The sequence below is a fragment of the Podarcis filfolensis genome (genome assembly GCF_964270895.1).
Source record: "Podarcis filfolensis genome assembly, chromosome: 7".
Classification (NCBI taxonomy): Eukaryota; Metazoa; Chordata; class Lepidosauria; order Squamata; family Lacertidae; genus Podarcis; species Podarcis filfolensis.
The window spans coordinates 9,710,336-9,731,212 of record NC_139603.1 but is presented as its reverse complement, the minus strand read 5'-3'; the positions used below and the strand labels follow the sequence as shown (position 1 = coordinate 9,731,212).

General features: G+C 43.1%; 2 long non-coding RNA genes across 2 annotated transcripts in view; one reads left to right on the top strand and one right to left on the bottom strand.

The window, feature by feature from the left end:
* The window catches only part of LOC310767622, a 39,709-nt gene extending 36,179 nt beyond the window's left edge, over window positions 1-3,530 (top strand). The window contains exon 4 of the long non-coding RNA XR_014550975.1: window positions 2,000-3,530. This is a non-coding gene — a long non-coding RNA (uncharacterized lncRNA). The remainder of the gene's footprint in view (window positions 1-1,999) is intronic.
* Window positions 3,531-14,536: 11,006 nt separating this feature from the next.
* Window positions 14,537-20,369, bottom strand: LOC310767635. Its single transcript, XR_014550991.1, has 2 exons — window positions 16,174-20,369; window positions 14,537-15,935 (listed from the first exon to the last, which is right to left on the bottom strand). It is a non-coding gene; the product is annotated as an uncharacterized lncRNA (long non-coding RNA).
* Between the last annotated feature and the right edge of the window lie 508 nt (window positions 20,370-20,877).

Sequence of the window (20,877 nt, the reverse complement as noted above, 5' to 3'; positions counted from 1 at the left end):
ACCTTCTTCTCACACACTAGACGGTACTGACGCAGTCTGAAAGCTGCACTGTGCCTTTTCACACGGTGTGCTCACCGGGGACAGGAGCACCAGGGTTGGGAAATGGTGTCCAAAAATAAACACCTTTCAGGACTTTCACGGCAAGGCCTCTCTCTCTCTGTCTGTCTCTCCTGTCCTGGAAACTAAACACAGTATCTCTATCTTCAGCCTCAGCATCTCTGTTAGGATTAGTTGTATGTGGTAATCAGGAAGAATGCAATGCAGTTATGAAGTCCCAGCACACAAGAGAAGGAAAGCACTCACAGCCTTGCACACCTCCTTTTTTCTTTTGTGTAGATTAAAAGTACAGATGATGAGCTGGGAAAGAAATATCGTATTTTTCGCTCTATAGGACGCACCGGACCATAGGACGCACCGGACCATAGAAGGGGGAGAACAGGGAAAAAATAATTCTCCCCCTCTCTGCTCAGCACCCCTTCAGCGAAGCGGCAGGAGAAACGGAGCCCCTTCCATTTCTCCTCCCGCTTTGCTGAAGGGGCGCTGCGCAGCTCTCCCTCTCTGCTGAAGCCAGGAGAGTCTTGCTCTCCCGGCTTCAGCAAAAGGAACCCGAAGCCTTTGGAGCGCATCGCGAGGTCCCACTGCGCACCAAAGGCTTCAGGGATAGCCACCTGAAGCCTTTGGAGCTCAGCGGGACCTTGCGCTGTGCTCCAAAGGCTTCATGTTCCTTTAGCTGTTACCGCTGCGCTCCAAAGGCTTCAGGCGGTTATCCCTGAAGCCTGGAGAGCGAGAGGGGTTGGTGCACACCGACCCCTCTCGCTCTCCAGGCCTCAGCGAAAGCAACACAAAGCCTCTGGAGCGCGGAGGGAGTGCTCCCTCTGCGCTTCGGAGGCTTCGCGTTGCTATCACTGAAGCCAAGGAGCCTGCATTCACTCCATAGGATGCACACACATTTCCCCTTAATTTTTGGAGGGGAAAAAGTGCGTCCTATAGAGCGAAAAAAACGGTACTTCAAACAGAATTTGAATTCAGTGTTCCTGAAATTGGCTGGAATGAAAAGCACAGGTCACAAAATCATAGAGTTGTACATCTGGCAGGGACCCTGAGGATCATGTAGTCCAACCCCCTACAATGCAGGAATAGGCAGCTGTTCCATATGGGGATTGAACCTGCAACCTTGGCGTTGTCAGCGCCATGCTCTAACCCACTGCGCTTTCCAGGCTGGTATCCTCCACATGTTCCCTCAAATCTAACATAACGAGACTTGGGATTCAATAATGGATTGCATTCTAAGATAAGTTCCCTTAAGTTGCCCATCTACTTCTCCCTCTGCAGCCACCTGACTCTCCTCTGGGTAAAGAGGGTCCCTCACAGTAGGGTTGCCATACATCTGGAATTTCTTGGACAATGCTGGGATTTGACCATCTGAAACAGTGTCCAGGTGGAAAATGCTAGAATTTAGTTTTTAGAAACTAAATTTAGTTTTTAGAAACTAAATCTGAAACAGTGTCCAGGTGGAAAATGCTAGAATTTAGTTTTTAGAAACTAAATTTAGTTTTTAGAAACTAAATACTTTACGCTCATTCATTTACCCCCACAAAACATTGTTATATTCTGTAACAGCCTTCCCTAATCTTGTTCCCTTCAGATGTTTTGGACTACATTTGCCATGCTGGTCAGCTCTGGTGAGAATTGGGAGGGTACCAATTTGGGAACGACAGTTCTGTAGTAAATATCAGGCTTGGTCAGTTATGTTCCATTTGCATTGTACGGAATCTAAAGCCATTTAAACAGTGGGAAAGCAAACCTTAATCCATTCACAATGTTATAAATGAGACTGCCTCCCCCGCCCCCTGGTAAAGAAAGAAGAAATCAAGATATCTGTCAAGCCTATTTATACAGAATAGGTAACCCTGGGTCACAGGCAACGCTAATAAAAAAGAATGACAACCCATTTCTTTTAATGACAAGCTGACATATTTATTTTTATTATTCCACAAAGAACTCGCCAGACCCATCTGTCATGGAAAAGCCTCCTTCTTCAGTCTTCGGGAAATTCTCTCACTTCGAGAATTTCGGTTTTGCAGAGAAGGTGCATAGCCTTCTTGAAATGTCAACATTTAGGGAAGGAAGAAAATATTTTAAAGGCTGCCTTTTTGTTATCTGTGCTGCTTTTGTTTTCAAGCTAAGCTGTGGTGTTAATATAGATCAGTGTTTGCTGGACCATGTGTAGGTATACAGATCGGTGGCCTTTGAAATGTGAAGAAGATGGGGGGGGAAGGTTCATTGGACGCTTGAGGGAGTTCCTCAGTGAGTAGATCAGTAGCGGTAGACAAGCCCTTGAAAGAAAGATTTCCCAATGCAGATGGTATCCTCTGGTAATGAACAGATCTAGGAAGGAGAGTGGGCATCTTTTAGGGCAGCAGTGGGAGGAGGCATCTGTGGCTCTCCAGATATTGTCAGGCTACAATTTATATAAGCTCTGATCAGTTGGCCATGTTGGGTGGGATGGATGGGAGTTGGAATCCAAGGACCCCTGAAGATCCACAGCTACCCTAGGGCACTGCCCTTCAACTGGTGGGTTGAGACCCATCTGTGGGCTGCAGCCAGATCCAAGGTGGGTCGCAACAGGAGCACGACCACCTGTCAGGCTCCCTCCCCCTGTGGCAGTAGATAAGAGATCAAACGAAAGGAATGCCTTACCAGTTAAAATCTTTTATAACTACAGTGAGAGAACAATGAACACATCTCCTAGAAATGGCGGTGCTCCCAATTAAGGGATACTCCCCCTCCATCCCTATTAATCTACACCACTCCTATGTCTTGTAATCTGAGTTTGTACCCTCTGTGCTTTCTGTTCTGACACTTTCTGAGCTCTCTGTGACTTTGGAGAAGGGGGGTGGATGCTATCCAGTGCCTGTGTATCTGTTAACTCTCTCTCTTCTAGGGTTTCTTCTGCTAGCTGTTCCCCATCCAGTATTTCCCAGCTTCAGATTCTGAACTATGCCCCTCTGCAAACCACTGTTCCAAATCTATGATGCCCTGGGAAGATTCAGGATCAGGATCAGGGGGAAGGGGTGGCTCCCATCATTCTTCCTCAGTGCCGCCCTCCTCAGCACGGTCCCTGACACCACCCTGCAAATATATGGTAAAAGATTAAGAAATACACCCCCCAAAGCATGTTTGGGTTAAAAAGTGGGTCCTGGGTCTGGAAAGGTTGAAGATACCTGCCCTAGGGTATACTTTCAGGATGTCCCCTAGAGCAGCGGATGCTTGAGGAAGCCATTATTTGTGAATTCTGACGTGACCGAACCTGATCTTCACCTCTGGGGTTAATGTGTGGATTGGAATACCCCTCAAATTTCTCACGTCTCTGAATTTTGTGATGCAATTCTCTGTTCCAAACGACACAAAGCTGCACTTACAAATGCGTATTTTGAAATGCGTATCGGAGAGAAAAATACATATTTCTGTATGACCTTTTTTTTAAAGTCACAGAGGAACGTACAAATGGGAGGGATGCATTGACGAATCAATGTGTGCGTGTTGAAGATCTTTTTGTTGTTTTATCACTTGTTGTTTGCCTCCCTGCGCTCCTTTGGCGGGATATAAATTTAATAAATAAATGAAGCGAAAGTGACATGGACAGAAATAGATTTAAGACTAGGGTACTTTCCATTAAGGGCAGAGATTCTTGATCCTCTCTGTGGCTTTTGATACTGTTGACCACCGTTGACTGCTTGATCTGAAAGCTGGAATTAGTAAAGAATGCTGCAGCTTGGCTGCTGACAGGAGTGAGACCCTGTCTGCAAAACGCACCCCTTCTCAGAGATTTGCACTGCTTGTCCATTGGCTACCATGTCTGGTTCAAGCTGTTACTATTAGGATATAAAGCCCTGATCAACTTAGGAGCTGTCTGCTTCTGCAATTGCTTACTCCCTATCTGCAAATTCAACTGCTGTGATCTGTGGAGCTGGGACTTTTTCAAGTGCCACATAATACTCATTATTCTGCAGTTGCAAGAAATTGATCTTTGGAACTTCCTGCATATTGAGATCAGGCAGTCACCTTCATTGCATTCTGTTCTGTACCTGCTTAAAACATTTTTGTTTAGGCAAGACTATCCAGGCACGTTGATGTTGATGTGTTTTAGTATCTCCCTAAATCTTATTATTTTCTAAATGTTTTAATTGCTTGTTTTAAACTGTTCTTTGTCGATCATTTAAATATTTATTGTAAACCACTTGGAGGTTTTATTACAACCAAGCGGTATATAAATGTTGTTAAATACAAATAAAATGGCTACTCCTTGATGTAAAATGATTCTCCGCAAGAAGTAAATTTGAAATATATATCATTCAGTTCCTGAGGTCTCTTCTGAATGGTCTTATGAGAAATAATATCCTTCTGCGTATAAAACACCTGTGTAAATAAGTGGTTTCCTGGAAGACCAAGAAACCTCCTATAGCATTTAGAAAGTAGCATAAAAATTCTGAGCTGTCGACAGCCGGTCCCGTAAAATGGCTTCATTTCCCTCTGTCTTGAATAAGGACAGAAGATTTTCACTTGCGCTGAAGAAATGTATTTCACCCCCAATCCAAATTACTTTTTTTTTTTTTGCCGCACAGAAATTTCCCCTCACTTTGTAAAATGTAACTGTCACTCTGATAGAGAATGACCTTTTGTAAATGTTGAAGCAATCGCAGATGGGAAGTAAAATAGTGACACCTTTGTAAGAAAGACACCTGGCAACTGTCTGTGCCCAAACTGCCGACTTCCTTTTTGTAAAGGATTTGGGTGGGCACGGCACCGTCATAAAATGGCTATTAATTGAGCGAAGCACCAGTCAAGTATTTGTTCTCATATGATACTCAACATGACCATTGGGGCTGGTGAGAGCTGCGGTTCAAAACATCTGGACGTCACCAGGTTGCGGAGAGCAGATCCAGCCTTTAACTCAAACATACAGTACAGGTGTTGATGCATGGTCATATCCTGACTAGCATAGCAGACATGGCACCCAAAGGGGGAGATCCCTGGAAGGATGTCTATCTGGACTCCTCTGTGTTCTGGCCAATGGCCAGGAGGAAGAATATTTGGGCTAGTATGTCTTGGCAACTCTGGATGGAGATGTCAAAGGAATAAGTGGAGGAATTCCCAGCTTTCCAGCCCCAGATGTGCATTTTTAAGAATTTTCCAGACCATGTATGTTGGCGCAGCTTAGATTTCTGGTTAATAAGAGTTAAAATCATGAAAGAAATCCTCCTAAATGCACTCCTTTTAAAAATTCACACGTGACTCTTATCAAACATATATGTAGTCCTTTAGGGGGAATTTGCCACCACCCTGAAATTCTGCACTTGTTTCATCATCATCATCATCATCATCATCATCATCATCATGTATTTATACCCCGCCCATCTGGCTGGGTTTCCCCAGCCACTCTGGGCAACTCCCAATAGAATATTAAGAACACGATAAAACATCAGACATTAAAAACTTCCCTAAACAGGGCTGCCTTCAGATGTCTTCTAAAAGTCAGATAGTTGTTTATTTCCTTGACATCTGATGGGAGGGCGTTTCACAGGGTGGGTGCCACTACCAAGAAGGCCCTCTGCCTGGTTCTCTGTAACCTCACTTCTCACAGTGAGGGAACCAGCAGAAGGTCCTCGGAGCTGGACCTCAGTGTCCAGTCCTGATTCTAAAGTGCTATACAAATGCTACTTAATGTTTATTATTTATTATTTATATTTATTCTTAACATTTATTTGGAACACTCCTTGGATATGCTCTCCCCAATGAAACTTCAGAATGGACCTTCTTCATGGTCTCACTAAGAGCAACACATGAGAAAGGGACATCTTTCCTCACTTTGCTTTCTACAAGCACCAACAGGAGGCTAAATTTTGTTTTAGAGTTTGTGTGCTTAGGATCCATTGATTTCAATAGGAATGAAGAACTTCTTCGTTTGCTTTCAGTGGGTTCCATTCAAAAAACTTTGACTTAATCGATTGCAGATATGGCTGATTGTGTAGCCATGTTGCCAACAATGAAAAGAACTGAATTTATAGACTGTTAAAAAGAAAAATCAATTTAGGGGAGAAAAATGGAAAAGTCACCCTGAAATGCTCCAGGTCTCTTGGGTTCTGTTGTGCAATACAGGTCACTTAAGAAATATCTATTTGCTTTGTAGAGAAGTAGGTAATATGGAAGCAGGTCATATTACATGCAATTAATAGAAATCATGCTGATTTATTTTAATTTTTTGAGGGGAGAATCTTAACATTCTCATTTCTATTTTTTTTCCTGAAATGATGCCATTTTTGAAAAACACCCAAAGCAAACCAAAAGGAGGTGCTTAATCAAATAATTTGGTTACGTAGATAAATAGATCTTTATCTCAAACTCTTCCCCATGGTCCAACTCTGACAGTCATGAGGGAACATATGCACAGAAACTGTCCTCATATTCAGACGAGTGTCCCTGTTTTCATGTTCCTGTCCTCAGTAAAACACAGTCTCAATGCTTTCTGGTGAGATGTTTAAAGCCTTTTAAAGCATGCATGAACTGGACTTTCCATATTTCAACCCTTTCTCCTGGGCTTCTAGAAGTTAAATCTCTTAAGTAACGGGATCAGGGATGACTCTTTAGTCCGGAGTTTTCTGATTCAAGTGAATGTATCTGTTGTGGAGACCTTTTTTGTAGTTCAGTCAATGCTTTATTTCTACTGTTTGTTTTTATATTATTTTGGTTTGAATGTGACCTGCCCTAAGATACTGTTTTGAGTTTATTATTTTTTTAAAAATGCAAACCATACCTTCCAAACGCCCTGGAAAAAACAGGACATCCTGTTAATTCGTGCAAGATCTTGGTGGCCATTTTGGGTGCTGCGATCTTGCGCTCTCTCATGTGGTGTTCTTGCCCTGAAAAAAGCCCTTTTTACAGGGTGAGAGCGAGGCATGGGTTACATCACTAGTGTGATTACGGTTACAACACCAGTGTTGAAACAATGATTCTTCAACATCAACTTCATTGGACTGGTCATGTTGTGCGGATGCCTGATGATCGTCTTCCAAAGCAACTACTCTATTCCGAACTTAAAAATGGAAAGCGTAATGTCGATGGTCAACAAAAGAGGTTTAAAGACTGTCTCAAGGCAAATCTAAAAAAATGTAGTATAAACACTGACAACTGGGAAACACTGGCCTGCGAGCGCTCCAGTTGGAGAAAAGCCTTTACCAAAGGTGGCATGAGCTTTGAAGACACTCAAACTCAGGACGCAAGGGAGAAAAGGGAGAAACGTGCTAAGAGGAAGGCACGCTTGGCAAATCCACACCGTGATCAACTCCTGTCCAGAAACCAATGTCCCCAGAACTGGCCTCCACAGTCACTTACGGATTCATTGTTAAAACCGTGTTTATGGAAGACAATCTTACTCGGCTACGAATGATCGCAGAAGAAGAAGAAGAAGAAGAAGAAGAAGAAGAAGAAGAAGAAGAAGAAGAAGAAGAAGAAGAAGAAGAAGAAGAAGAAATTATTTGTACCCCACCCATCTGGTGGGTTTCCCTAGCCACTCTGGGCAGCTTCCACAGAGACCAAAAATACACTAAGATGTCACACATTAAAAACTTCCCTTAATATGTCTTCTGAATGTCTTTTTTTTAAAAAAAAAATAATGTTTATTAACAGTTTAAACACTACAAAAGAAAAAAAATTAAACAAAACAATACAGTACAATACAAAAACAAAGACACAACATAACACTAACACTAAGACATTAACAAAACAAAAACAATTTAAGACACATCCAATAATTTCAATATCTTATCTTTCATTCACTTGTTTCAACGACCTCCTCACACCTCCCTTTTTGTATTCCACTTCAGTTAACTGTTTCAGCAATTCCTTTCCATCTTCCTCTGTTTTCTGTCCTGTAATTTATCTTAACATATTCTAACCTTATTTTTTCCCTTTAATACATTAATAATCTATTTGTACTTAGTTCCTTATAACATTTCTACTAAAGCCATATAACTTCATTCCAACATTTTTCTAACATTCATTGATTTTACAGTATTTCTGTAAATAGTCTTTAAACTTTTCCCAGTCTTCTTCCATCGACTCTTCTCCCTGGTCTCGGATTCTGCCAGTCATTTCCGCCAGTTCCATATAGTCCATCAACTTCATCTGCCATTCTTCCCGGGTGGGTAAATCTTGTGTCTTCCAATACTTCGCGATGAGTATTCTTGCTGCTGTTGTTGCATACATAAAAAAAGTTCTGTCCTTCTTTGGCACCAGTTGGCCGACCATGCCCGGGAGAAAGGCCTCTGGTTTCTTCAGGAAGGTATATTTAAATACCTTTTTCATTTCATTATAGATCATCTCCCAGAATGTCTTAATCCTTGGGCATGTCCACCAAAGGTGAAAGAATGTACCTTCAGTCTCATTACATTTCCAACATTTATTGTCAGGTAAATTATAAATTTTTGCAAGCTTGACTGGTGTCATGTACCACCTGTAAATCATTTTCATTAAATTCTCTCTTAGGGCATTACATGCCGTAAATGTCATACCTGTGGTCCATAACTGTTCCCAGTCAGCCATCATTATGTTATGTCCAACGTCTTGTGCCCATTTTATCAAAGCAGATTTCACCGAATATGTCTTCTGAATGTCAGGTAGTTGTTTATCTCTTTGACATCTGATGGGAGAAGAAGAAGAAGACTTGCCCAGGAGCATGTCCTGGAAGACATGCGTCCTGGTGGACATGGAAGGGAGCATAATTACACTTAGATTCACCCTGTCCTACTGTAGAAGCAAGCCACTTCACCTTCTTACATACCAGGGCTGGTTCTCTAACTCTCTCACACAGAGCAAACATTATACATTTCTTTAGGTGTAACAGGCATTCGGTGGGAAACATGAATTTTGTCCCCATAACTTAGAGCCACCCAGATGTTCCGAGAATACAGAAGCATATTTGAGTTGTCATTTAGCATCTGATTTCCCACCATCCTTTCTGACTCTCTACCAGGATAACCCTGCTTGATATGATGGTGTCTTGAGAGCTACCTGAGCTCTCTTTACATTCATTTGCCCTTCTCAAAATGAAGGCATCGATCTTCTTGCACATTATTCATTACACCCCAAAGGGTTAACAGGATGTTCTTGACATGTACTTAGCTGCACAACATTGCTGTGGGATGTTGAGTAGTGTTGCCCGATGGAGCAGATAAAATTTGTTTTATGACCCCCAAGGAAATTTAAGATGGAGAGAGGACTCGTTCAGAAAGAGTCGAAGAACAAGAACCTCAGAACCAGCACTTGGGGGACCGGCCAGGCCTTCCAACTAAGCAACAGATAAAACAACTTGCTCCCCACTTTTTCCCTCCGAAAATCTTGATGGTGTGTATTCTTCAGATATTCTCTGAGCACTTGCCAAATGTTTAGATTATCTGCACGTGAGTCAGTATTATTTAAACTAAAATATTTGATGCTCAACACCTGATAGTTGACAGAGTGCAATAGTTGGCATGCAATAGCAATTAGAAGTTGGAAATATCTCTTGATTTAGTTGATGGCTAACATGCAGTGGCATTTTTTATCAGACGCTATTTGATAGTTGACATGTGCTACTATTTGGCATTGGTTGGATTTGGATAATCGGGATGGAATGGTGTTCAGTATTCGACAGTATCTTATAGGTGACTTGAGTGTGGGAGCTTAAGACAAATGACATGCAATGGCTCTGTAGTATTTGACACCTCAGGAGGCAACCAAGGGATGCCTACAGGACTAAAGTACTCAATTTGTGAGGGATTTTTTAAAAGTGAAAATTGGAATTTTGGTAAATTTAAAATACAGTGGTACCTTGGATCTCGAATGGCTTAGTAGTCGAACAACTTGGAACCCGAACGCTGCAAACCCGGAAGTGTTCCGGTCTGCGAACTTTTTTCAGAAGTTCCTTGATATGCTTCCGAATTGAGTGTTATGCTTCCATTTTGAGTGCCACGCTGAGGTCTGTCTGTTTTTCCTATTTATTTTGCGTTTCTGTGGCTTTTTTGTTTGTTTTTGTGACTGTGTGGAACCCAGTTCAGCTACAGATTGATTGATTGTGTGTGTGGGATATAAAGTTGTCAGTCAAGTCCAACATTCCAAGAGAGGACTAACTGCCTCTTTGTGGCAGACATTTTGTCAGTTGGTTCGTCGGTTGGTCAGTTCCTGCTAGGAGTGTTAACTGGTAACTGCTCAGATGCAGTCTTCTCATGACTCACTACTATCTAGTATATAGTTTATCTGTTATGTAACCTAAGTATGCCTTTAGGAACAACTCTGTAAACCTGAATGAATCTGAAAGTAAAGTACAGTGGTACCTCGGGTTACATTCGCTTCAGGTTACAGACTCCACTAACCCAGAAATAGTACCTCCGGTTAAGAACTTTGCTTCAGGATGAGAACAGAAATTGTGCTCTGGTGGCAGCGGGAGGCCCCATTAGCTAAAGTGGTACCTCAGGTTAAGAACAGCTTCAGGTTAAGAATGGACCTCTGGAAAGAATTAAGTTCTTAACCTGAGGTACCACTACTGTAGTCACATTTTGGGGTCTGGTCCTTTGAATTAAAAATGACTGTTTCCAGAATTACACAGCTGGATAAAGCCAGTTTCAGTCGAAGGCTTTCACAGGTCCTTTGAGGAAATATGTGGTAGCAATGAGGATATCATCCAGAACAGCAGTGAATTACAATCAGGTCATCCAGTGTATTGAACTAGGTGTCTTCTCATTTGTACACTGGGTGGGGGTATTGGTTTTTGTTATTAAGTTTTGTATTTTTATTTTGAGGTTTTATGTTGTAAACCTCCCTGTGACCTTCAGGTGAAGAGGAGTATATAAATTTTAATAATAAAATTGATGGTGATGCTACATTGGGTACACTTCATTATGAACTCTCCAGACTGAAGAAAAGGGGCAGTGTTTTCTTCCCAATTACCACCTTCCACACAGCCCACTAGTTGCCTTCTGATGTGGCCTGTTATCATCATCATCACTTACGTTAATTATTGTTTATTAAATAACTGCCCCCAGTCAGGCTTGAACCTTTGCCCAAAAAACTAGGCTTGCATGTGAATAGAATAGAATATCATTTATTACGGCCATAGGCCCATACAGGTAAAAACAACACATAAATAACAGCTTGTGCCGTAAGGAGAAAAAAAGCAATCGCTAAAACACCACTATAACAATAAAATACTGTAAAATGGAAAGGCATGCTACGCCTTAATTAGCTTGTAGAGCTCCTTGGCGTCACTTTTGGGAAAGGACAGCAACTAGGAACCTAGCCACCTTCAGGGTCGTGTGGGTATCCTTGTCCTGCAAGATTTGGGCAAGGTGGAATTTTGGTGGGGTACCCTCTAGTTTCTGTATGATTGATCCCAACAAATTTGCCCGTAGCACATTAAACAAGGGGCAAGTGAACATAATGTGCTGGAGCAACTCCAGTGTCACCTTATCACATTCGCACACGGTGGGGGCTTGGCTCTTTGAGAACCTATGTCTCAGGACATTGGAGGGAAAAACGTTAAACCTCGCTTTGGTGAAGGCCAGTCTATGTGCAACAGTCGAAAGGGAGGAGAGGTATGATGGAACGCAGTAAGTTAAAGTGATACCAATGTTCTGGGGCGAACAAACACCTCCCCCCAGCGTATAATTTCGCTGTAAATCGATGTCATCCAGTCTTTGGCGGATCAGTCTCTGAGCAGTGATTTGGTCTAGTTTTAGGGAATCTGAGGGAGAGATTCCATAACTCAGGAGTTTGGCATGAATTCTACTAGTCCAAAGGCTAGAGAATTCATCTCGCCATAAGCATTGGGCAAGGTAATGGTTTGGTAATCTATGCCACAATGATAACCAGTAATTGAAGACTTGCTTCCACAGGCAAGTTTCTAGGGATGCGACCTTCAATTCTAGTCGCATGGCTGCGTTGCTTACGCACAGGGGGAGCATTAGGAGCCGACGTAGGAATTGGCTTTGCAGAGTCTCAAGGGGAGCCAGATCTGTCATCACGGCCCAGAGCGGGGCAGCATAAGCAAGCACGGCAACCACTTTTGCCTTGAACACCTTTAGGGCCGAGGGAACATGCAAAGCTCCGTCCGAAAAGAAGAATCGGAGGAGCGCATATGACAAGGTTTTGGCCTTATTAAGTAGGTGATGAATGTGAGCTTTCCACCCCAAATTGTATTGAAAAATAACTCCTAGGTATTGAAATTTTAGGACTTGCTCTATTTTTGCCCCACCAAGCTTCCATTTGTATAATCTCCGGCTTCTGGAGAAGATCAGGATCTTGGACTAGGCTTGCATGTGGGACTCCTTCATCTCTCTAGGTATCTCTACTTGTTTGTCTGCCTCTCTATCCAGTCTCCGCTAGTCCTCTCCAGTCTCTCCAGGGGATCATTTAAACTCTGCTAAACTATATAAATGTTCCCACAGTGTGACTGCAGTACATTGTTTATTGTTTTCATTTTATGGGTCAATGGTCTCATTAGATAGTAAAATTCATGTTAAATTGCTGTTTTAGGGGTTGTTTTTAAAAATCTGGAACAGATTAATCCATTTTTCATTACTTTCTATGGGAAAGTGCGGCTTGGTTTGGAAAACTTTGGTTTTGGAACGGACTTCTGGGACGGATTAAGTTTGAGAACCAAGGTACCACTGTATTTGCAAATATTCATTTCTGATTCAGACTGGGCTGTTAAATATCTATAACCAGGACAGTTATAGCAACGGCTGCAGGACACTTCTGGGAGGCTAGATGTGCTGCCTCTTCAGCAGCACCCCCCATCCTGTCTCTACAGCGGTTCTCTTGGTGAATAGGAGGCGCTGCTGGGGTCTCTCACCCTTGCTCCTCGTGTAGATCTTTAGTCCCCCCCCCTTGTACCTGATCGCCTCTCCTGGTATACCCCTCAGAGGACCTTAAGGTCCACGAATAATCATAGTTTAGAGGTCCCGGGCCCTAAGGAAGTTAGATTATCCTCCACCAGGGCCAGGGCCTTCTCAGTGATGGCTCTGACCTGGTGGAATGCTCTGTCCCATGAGACCAGGGTCCTGCAGGATTTAACTTCCTTCCGCATGGCCTGTAAGACAGAGCTATTCCGCCTGGCTTTCAACTTGAACTTAGCCTGATCTTTTATTCCCTTTCCTTCCCTCCCCCTCCCCACTCTGGGATCCCACAGCTAATTCTCCCCTGGTCTCCTCGCTGGCCCAAATAGGACTAATTTAGCCAGCTAGCCCTGGTGATCATCTAATATTTATTGGATGGATTTTCCTCCTGAATTGATTTTTGAATTCTGAATTTATTGTTATTCATGTTTTATACTGTATTTTATGCTGGTTTTTGTGCATCAATTCAGTGTTTTAAATTTGTTGCTAGCCACCCTGAGCCCGGTTTTCTGAACCGGGAAGGGCGGGGTATAAATAAATAAAAAATTATTATTATTATTATTATTATTATTATTATTATTATTATTAATTAGATCTTCACCCACCCCTTCTTTACTGGCATGGGATATGTGGGGGTGGCGGCGTCTCCATTTTGTGGTTCACCTCAGGTGCCAAAATCCGCCATTTTGAGCTCCAAGTGAGGCACCCTGTGTATACTTATTGCTGAGATTCCTGCATTGCAGGGGTTGGACTAGATGACCATTGGGGTCCCCTCCAACTCTAAGATTCTATGAGTCTATGATTCCACAAACACAGGACAGCATAGAAATCAGTGGGATGCCACACACACACACACACACACACACACACACACACACACTTGTACTGTATACAGATTTGGATTCTCTCTAAAAAATTAACAAAGCATTCTAATTCCAGAGAAAATGGCAAGTGTGGAAGCAAATGTTCTATCGCCACACACTGTATTTCACTCAATAGTAGCAACCTAGCCAGACGGATGGGGTATAAATAAAATAGTAGTAGTAGTAGTAATGTTAATAATAATAATAATAATAATAATGATGATGATGATGATGGCATAAAATAGATCTTTGTTGCTTGAAACTGAATGGTTGGTAACCTGAATTCTTGCAACTGGCACATATACAGTGGTTCTTCGGGTTACATACGCTTCAGGTTACAGACTCCGCTAACCCAGATATAGTGCTTCAGATTAAGAACTTTGCTTCAGGATGAGAACAGAAATTGTGCTCCAGCGGCGCGGCAGCAGCGGGAGGCCCCATTAGCTAAAGTGGTGCTTCAGGTTAAGAACAGTTTCAGGTTAAGTATGGACCTCCGGAACGAATTAAGTACTTAACCCGAGGTACCACTGTAATCTGCAGTAATACTTCTAAATGGTTCCTGTGAACAACACTGTCAGATTCCGTATATAAAACTCTGAGGGGTTTGTATGTGTGTGTGTGTATTTTCTAAAAACATTGCACTGTTTGAGCTGGAGCTTTAGGGCGTGTTCACTAAAAAGTGCATTTGATCTTCCCTTGTTTTTTTGCGTGTGGCATGCATGAATGCTTTAAATGCAGGACAAATGGAATAAACACAGCACCCAATGTTTATTAGTGTTCAGAGCAAATTTAAGACAAATCTGATTTAATCTTTGTTAAGACACTCTAAGAAGGCAAATTATATTAACAAGCATGTTCACTTTGGGAAGCTCAGAGTATAATGGACTTGCTTTCCAGCTATCAACCTGGGAAGAATTTTCCATAGAAGAATAGCCTTTGCATGCCCAGCTGACATACCTTCCTAACACCTGGGTGGTGCCTGGGGCCTTTGCCTGATAATTATAGGCCTTTGTTCTTGCTTCTTGACAGTCTCTAATCATGAATTTTAACTGTGATGAGTTTTCTATTACCAATTACCACCCCTGTCATTTTTTCCATCGCAAGGCTCATCGTCTCAAACATTTCTTGTTGCTGCACCAACTTAAGTTTTCCCAACTTGAACAGTAATGGCGCAATCTATCAAGAATATCTGTGGCCAAGGGTCAAACTACACATGACTAGACCGTCTGATGTCTTACCCAAAAAGTCACCACAGAGACTAGAGATTTGGATTGGTGGGATTTAATGCTTGCCCCCTAATGCAGATTCACAAAATGTCTATATGTTTTCCTTGGTGGAGGTGAGTTGAGGATTAAACCTGCAAATTAAAATGAAAACTCCTATCCCATGTGTGAGAGAAGTATGAGAGTAAACAGGCTGTGAAGCTCTTTTAGCTGAGTAAGAACACTTTTGCAGCTAGGAAATCGGCAATTTCACCTTTTTATCCCCGTTTAGTTGTGGTCTGCTAACCTTCCCCTCTTTGTCCACATAGCTAAGATTGAACGACATGTAGTAGTAATAGTATTATTATTATTATTATTATTATTATTATTATTATTATTAATAGTTTGCTTACATTTCAGTGCAGCCAGAAAATACATCAAACTAGTATGCAGGTAAAAAAACTTCCATAGTTACAAAATAAAAAATTGGTTTCCAAAATAGAGTCTGGGATCTGAGTAGTGCCCAGGGATGGACGTTTGCTCACATCACTGAATTGAAAGAAAAAGAGACAGAGCTCAGGAGATAGAATTATCTCCTTTGTTAGAAATTCCCTCCAAAGCATTAAGGAAGTGACTTCATACAGTCCCTTCTATATTGATGCAGGAACCCTATGAGTGTCAGCCCCTCATGTGCCTGTGTGGCAACCAGGCCTTTGCCATTTTGACTGAAAATCCCACATTCCCCCTTTGGGTAATAGCAGGGCAGTGAGGGGAACCCATTTCCACTGAAGAAAACAGCTTGTAAGGGTGGGGAGACCTGTGTTGTTGCTAGTTGATAGCAGAGGTTTTTAGACCAGTGCTTTTTTCTGGGGGTACGCAGGGGTACTCATACCCCTAAACATTTTGTGAATCTAACAGGAGAAGAAACTAAAACTACTTTTCTGAGTACAGTGGTACCTCGGGTTAAGTACTTAATTCGTTCCGGAGGTCCATTCTTAACCTGTTCTTAACCTGAAGCACCACTTTAGCTAACGGGGCCTCCCGCTGCTGCCGTGCTGCCGGAGCACAATTTCTGTTCTCATTCTGAAGCAAAGTTCTTAACCCGAAGCACTATTTCTGGGTTAGCAGAGTCTGTAACCTGAAGTGTATGTAACCTGAAGCATATATAACCCGAGGTACCACCGTACTTTTCAGAAAATAAGATTCCATTATCTCTTATGCCTCTTTTAAACACAATCAAGAACATCCCAATTTCAACAAGGGAGTGTGAACGTGATTTCTCTCAGGTGAATTTAATACTGACTCCAATAAGAGCTCTGTTGCGTTTAAACACTGTAGCCGCCAACTTAACGTTTATAAAATTGGTAGGACCTCATTTGAGTTTGTTTAAGCCTTCAATGTATGTAAATTCATGGTTTTTGAAAGGACAACATCTGGCGACGGACACTAACAGCAAGCAGAGGAATCGGGAAGATGTTTGTGCACATAACCTCATGCCAGTGTGGAAGTTATTGTGAGCTGTCAACTGTGTAATATGAGGTAATGCATGTTCTTGGTACTTTTGTCCGTTTACTGTATTTGTTTTTCCCAATTTGAACTATAAAATGGTGGTTTTCTTGAATCAAAATGAGAGTAGCCCTAAACATTTTTTTAAGAAAAAATGTACTGCCCGAGGGCCACATTCAGTCATGGGAAAGCTTCTGGGGACCAGTGGTAGGTAAGGTAAGATGGAACAAGTGGGTGGAACAATGGATGTGACACCTCATCTTCGTTAAATAGACTACATTCCCAACCACACCAGTTCAGAGGTTTTGACACATGCATGCCCCACGTCTCTCCATTCAGCCAAGCCAGAGGCATTAGCAGAGTTCTCGCAACTCAACAGCACAAGGAGAGTGCAAGTCAGCATCTGTGAGGGGTGCGGCTTGCAGAGAACCCCAGGGCCAGACAGAGAGGCCATGTGAGCAGCTTTTGGCTCAGGGCCCCACACTTGATTTAGACAGACCTGCCACACCTTTCAGGATCAAGTCTTCATAAGGAAGTGCGGAACTAAATAATTAAAAATATAACAAAATATAGTAACACAATTATATGCAGTGAATTATAGAAAATTACTTCGGGGTGTGTGTGTGTGTGTGTGTGTGTGTGTGTGTATGGTGATGCTGCCTTGTATTGGTGTATCTATGTAAATTTTGTATAATATGTATATTTCGTTTTTAGTGGTGGTTGAAATGACTGTGATGATCGTAACAACAAATAAATTCATTCATTCATTTAACAACACAGTATAAAACCAAGTGGTTAAAAACAAGAATGCGTCAAAGTCACTCAAGAGAAGACTAAAGGAACCAAATGAATCTTTGTGGGCTGTTTAGAAGATCCAGAGAAGGGACTTGAGGGAGATATTTGGGGAGGCAATTCCAGAGATGTAGGCCTACCATGAAAACAGTCCTGTCTCTGGTTGCTGGCAATCAGTTCTTTCTTAACGGCCTCTAAGACCTTTCTGTTGTAGCCTTGATTCAAATTGGGCAATGGTGGAAATGAGGAGAAGAGCCTGTGACTGTATCCATCCCTCTACCATGGAAAGCGACTTGGTAACCTTTGGCTTAGTCATCAATAATGATGGAGTGGGACTTAGTCATGGCTGATGTAAATCCCATTGATTTTGGTGTGAGTTGAGTTGGATACTCATCCCTTTGGTTGAATTGCGCCCTATGAGTTTCACAGCCATTTTAAAGAAGAAGAGGAGTTAGGATTTGATATCCCGCTTTATCACTACCCTAAGGAGTCTCAAAGTGGCTAACATTCTCCTTTCCCTTCCTCCCCCACAACAAACACTCTGTGAGGTGAGTGGGGCTGAGAGACTTCAGAGAAGTGTGACTGGCCCAAGGTCACCCAGCAGCTGCATGTGGAGGAGCAGGGACGCGAACCCAGTTCCCCCGATTACGAATCTACTGCTCTTAACCACTACACCACACTGGCTCTCAGCTGTTCTCCAATAAAGCTTACCTGGTGTTCTCCAATAAGAACAAGCTTTCCTGATGGATGACCCTTCATTGAAAAACGGCTTGAATGTAATTACTAATCTTCTCCCGTTCCATTAGTTTGTACAAGGCCACATCTAGACCCACCAGATTTGCCCATTGCCCTGGATAAACAGTGGCGTTATGGCCTCCTCAGCGGACAAGTCAATGTGGGGAACGTTTCCTGATGGCCGACAGTTTGATAGCCACTGGGCCAGGCTGTAAAACAGATGATAAGTAATGAGAAGAAGCATCTGAAACAAAGATATGAATATAGAATGCTCTATTTTTGTAAAATGGGTTCCCTGGAGAAGATATTTTAAATTGATTGATATGCTGGCTCTTGAATCAGCTGTTGTGACCTTAACTTAAAGCAAGGCCAGGAGGTTTTGCCAAGAAACACAAGGCATATCTCCTGGCTGTACATATTTTAGAAGGAATCACGTATGCATGGTCACACTGAAAATGGGCCTTTTGTGTGAGGCGGTGAGGCATGTAACACCCAGGGGGTAGTGATGCATGAAGGTTGGGTTTTCAGTGTATCACACACAGAGCGCTCTCAGAATGTCTCAGACTGAATGCTTCAACTGCTCAGAGAGCAGAGGTAAGGGGCGCAGCAACAGAGACAAATGGCTTCTCGGTGGCAAGAGGCATTTCCCTAATTGGATGGCATTGTCACAAAGCAAGACAATTAGCTATAGGTAGGCCAAGTTTGGTTAATGTAACAGTCCGCCCATACTAGCCCCAAAGGAAGCGATGGCCGTTGAGGTGCCAGGTCGAGGTTATTATTAAAGTTCATTGAGAAATGTGCTGTGTTGGTGTCTCTTAAGCCTTAAATACTTCAGGGTAATACTTTTGCCTATGTAAAGGCCAAGCTGTTATAGCCCTACCAGGTCAGAGGGAAAGCAAAGGTGATTTAGATGGACGGCGCCTCTTGGAACCCTGGGATAAGCTCATAGCCTTGAGTGCCTTTCCGTCCACTGCCATGAATGTGTCACCACAATGGACAGGCGTGTTTCAGTAGGTGCAATCCGCATGCAGCAGTTGAGGCTTAATGTAGCTGTGGCCTGAGCCAGCTTTCCAGGTGGCTGCCATTGTAATTACCACAATGCCCTGGAGTGACACCATCACAGCTGTCAACTTACAGATTTGAAAATAAGGGACCAGCAGCCTCAAAAATAAGGGATTTTAGTCAACCAGCTGAAATATGAAGTTAAAAGGGAGCAGATAATTTTGGAGAGCAGCGCCGGTTTTTAGCCCTTCGTTTCCAGAGGTTGCTGCTCAAGAAACCAGCTGATGAAACACTGTAATTAAATAACTACAAACAGCAACCACTTTTCGCTTTCCCCCTCTATGGTTAGCCCTTGGAAGACCTGCCTGCACCTCCACCTCTGCCTCCTCTCTCTGAACTGCTTTCTCTATGGTTGCCCTCGCTCTCCTCTCAAGGCTCCTCAGCAACTCATAGGCCATGCCAGGCTGCCCATCTCATCTGGGTCCTTTGGCGGCGTAGCTGCAGTATGGCCTAGCAGGAGCGGTGGCGACGGGCAGAAGGGAGGCCCCAGGCAGAGACACTCAGTTTGGCGGCCGCGAGGAGGATAGTGGCGGAAGGGCCCGAGGCTCCCGCCAGTCCCGGCAGGGAGGGGCTCCCGGGGGCCACGGCTGGTGAGAGGAGGCCAAAGGGGGGCGGGTGGGGCAGCCAAGCAACACAGTTGGAGCCTCCCTCCTCCCTGGCCGGCAGGGAGGGAGGGAGAGGAGCTGCTTCCTTTGAAACCCGGGAAATTTAAGGGACATCATCAGTAAGGGACAGCAGCGGGACACAATGCTGGGATAAGGGAGTTTCCCGCCAAATAAGGGACGGTTGACAGCTATGGACACCATGGGGAATTACAATGGCATCTCCTGGCATTCATCGAAGTAGTAGGCCCACATTTCTCATAGAAATAAATCAGAGAGGAGGAAAAAAGACGCTGTCTGCCAACATGGGTGGCTGGGGCTGGCATGGTAGATCCCAGCAGCATAAAGGAAGGTGGACCCCACAAATCTGCAGCCAATTCTGACATCAAGCAACAAAGCACAGACCTGGAGGTTTTCAAATATAGCCCTGGCAGCTCTGGACAGAGTCCATGTTCCTTGAACAGGTCTTGACACAATTGGCAGGGTTTCTTCTTGCAATTATGTGATAACCCAATTAATATTGCCACCTGGTGTCTGACCAGTTAGTCATCTATAGTTCAGGCTGCATTACAAGATACAGTGGTACCTCAGGTTACATACGCTTCAGGTTACATACGCTTCAGGTTACGGACTCTGCTAACCCAGAAATAGTGCTTCAGGTTAAGAACTTTGCTTCAGGATGAGAACAGAAACCGGGCTCCGGCAGCACGGCAGCAGCAGGAGGCCCTATTAGCTAAAGTGGCGCTTCAGGTTAAGAACAGTTTCAGGTTAAGTACGGACCTCCGGAATGGATTAAGTACTTAACCTGAGGTACCACTGTACTATTACTATTTCAAGATGATGCCACTGTTTCTATTGTCATCATTGCTATTTCAACGTTATATGCCTCAATACACCATAATCCCACTACCCTGAAATGTCATTGATGTTATTTTTGAAACTATTTTTGCTTCCCTTGAAATTCTTTGGACGTTACAGCCAAGTGGAAACCTTCAAATTCACCTTGAATTTTCAGTTTAAACAGAATCCAGTGGTAATTCTTCTCTGCAGGATAGCTGGGAGAGCAGAAAGGAATTTTACACAACTAGATTTTTTTTAGTGGGTTGCCACATTCTGTGGGCTCATTCATCCACATGATGGCCTTGTGGATTCAAAGTTACTTATGCTCAGGTTTATGGATATTCTG